General features: G+C 42.6%; 1 protein-coding gene across 1 annotated transcript in view; it reads left to right on the forward strand.

Moving 5' to 3' along the window:
* Positions 1 to 2764, forward strand: part of LOC107058630 (uncharacterized) — a 19649-nt gene that overhangs the window by 2801 nt on the left and 14084 nt on the right. The window lies entirely within an intron of this gene.

Here is a 2764-nt window from a genome sequence, read left to right on the forward strand (position 1 = left end):
CCAACTATCAAGGGAATGCACACGAGTGTACAAAGAACTAACTAAAGTAATCTATAAGCTAACTACACCTAACTGGACCCCGTAAGCCCAGAAGGTACACTCGTATTCAAGTTTAAATAAAAACCCAAACGGACCCCCATAACCCCAAAGAGTACACAGAATAACTATAACTAAAGAGAATTGCATATGAGAACCCAAGAACGGAGAACACGAATCATAATCTCAACCCCAATTAGTAAAATCTGACAGTACGGAGACCGGACCTCGAATCGGATGCTCACCAGAAGTACCCAAGAAACCAATCACAAGTATCAAGTAACTGAGGCCGGACCTCTAACTGGATGCTCTAAATAAGTATTTGGGTGATCGAGGCCGGACATTGAACCGGATGCTCTTCAAAACTATCAATGAGGTCAAGGCTAGAGCTCAAATCCGGATGCCCAAAAAGGTGCCAATGTAGCTGCTGAAAGAGTCCTAATCGATCCATGATCATAAATGTCCGTGGAACGCCGTCCACACTTAGCCAATCAGTGTAAGTCCTTGGAACCGAATCGAAAACCAACTTCAAATCGCGAAGCGGAACCCAGTTTCGCCGACATAACTCATGAAGCCATAGCATCGAAGAGATAACGATAACTATCATCGGAGTAAGTGTTTCACCTAGATAAGGCCCAAACTATCAGACTCAAGTCTGCTACACCAATCTATATGGATCTAAGTCGGTCGAGCGACGTCGGGGCAAAACTAAGGCCTATTAGTTCCGAATCACGTATTTCTAAGGCAAGCCCTAGTCAAACCTAAAATAAGGCCCAACATGCTTCAATAAATAGTAATCAAGCATACATGTACTCCACATAGAAAATAGGGTCAATTAATAACACATAACATGCTCACAGTTACCCGATAATTCCTGAAATAGGCCGAAAACATGATTTCTAAACACCTATGCATGATTCAATACCTACCCTACTAAAATCCCAACTAATCAACAAGAATTCAGATGCTCGAGCTCAATCTAAGAGAGGGAGGCCGTAGCCTACCTGTAGGCCGATCACGCGCGCTCCAAAATAACTTATTCGGAGCTTTCCCATTTCCAACGGTCTCGAAACGCTGCCACGCTATCAAAAATATAGTCACAAAGTTATTACGATCGTTTAGACACTAAAATCACAAGAAATGGAGACGGACCAATTTTGGGGTCAAAACGGGAGAAGTGGGACCTGCATTGGAAATTCCAAAATTAACCCCAAAAATAGGTCCTAAATACCTCCCCGAACTTGTGTTACAAATTGGAACACAATTCGGGGCTCAAAACAGTCCCAACACGAACATGCAACGAAAAACTCAAAGTTACACTAAAAAGGACAACAATGGCAGCAGCTATTTACAAGAAATTACTAGAAACAAGAGTCCAACTGCTTAAACCAACTACACCACGATGATCCTCATGAAAAACCCCACAATCTAGGCTCTTGAATCACCAAATTAGGACCTAAAATGGCCAAGAAATCATCTTCCGAAATTTCCCAAAAATTGAGCTCAAAAGTGAGCTATGGCACCAGCTAAATAATAATTCTTACCTCCAACGAAGTTTCAAATACTAATTTCAACCATGCCAACGCGTTCTCCTCGAAAAACCACTCAAGATAGCCCCAAGAATCACTAGAATCGGACTTGAAATGAGAGAGTTATCAAGGTTTGAAGTTAAGAAATGAGGCTGAAATAGAGCTTTTAAAAGGAGAAACTAGTCGCTAAAAAGTCCAACAATCTGGTCGTTAACAGCCCAAAATCTGATCGCTAAAAGGGCTGCACCAGATTTTAGCTTTTGCTATTTTTTAAAGTCTCCGACGGGGTGCTCGGAATTCGTTCGGAACCCGATAAAAATAAAATAGATATGCTACCCTACTAAATTCAACATTCCGGAATCAATGGCGCAATCGGAATTTCCATCAGAGGTCATCTCGATAAAAAGTGGATCCTATTCCCAAAGGTCATTTTAACCAAAATCCACCGAGGGGCTCGGAATGAGTCCGGAAGACTCGGGAGTCGAACGAAAGGTCGTTCTAGACCAAACTCGACATGTTGAGGCTAACCGCACTGACAGAATTTTCATCCGAGCTCATTTTCCAAGAATGTTGACCAAAGTCAACCTTAGGCCAAATTTCAAAGGCTAAAACACCTAATGGTCCAAACTCGCACCGAAGGCCTCGATACTCATGCCAACCATGCTACTAGCCAAATTTGGCCATTCTGGAGGTGATGGAACTGTTAGAATTCCATTCTGAGGTCGTTTACATGATGTGTTGACTAAAGTCAATTTTCAAGCTTCAAGGTCTAAAACACGGAAAGCTGCACAAAATCCAAACCAACGACCAGGTGACCGAACAGTCAGTGCCAGCAAGTCATAAATGACTTGGGGTCACTATAGGAATGCTCTAAATGATGAAAAGAAGGTGGGTACACAGAAATGACTTGAGGTGCTAATGTAGCTGCTAAAAGAGTCTCAATCGATCTATTCTCATAAATGTCTGTGGATCGCCATCCACACCTAGCCAATCAATGTAAGTCCTTGGAACCGAATCGAAAATCAAATTCAAATTGCGAAGCAGAACTAGTGTCGCCGACGTAACTCTTGAAGTTGTAACATCGGGGAAATAAGGATAACTATCATCGGAGCAAACGTATCGCCTAGCTAAGGCCCAAACTATCAGGCTCAAGTCTGCTACACTATTCTACAGGGATCTAAGCCGGCCGAGCGACGTCG

Source organism: Solanum tuberosum, unplaced genomic scaffold, assembly GCF_000226075.1.
Source record: "Solanum tuberosum cultivar DM 1-3 516 R44 unplaced genomic scaffold, SolTub_3.0 scf00577, whole genome shotgun sequence".
Taxonomy (NCBI): Eukaryota; Viridiplantae; Streptophyta; class Magnoliopsida; order Solanales; family Solanaceae; genus Solanum; species Solanum tuberosum.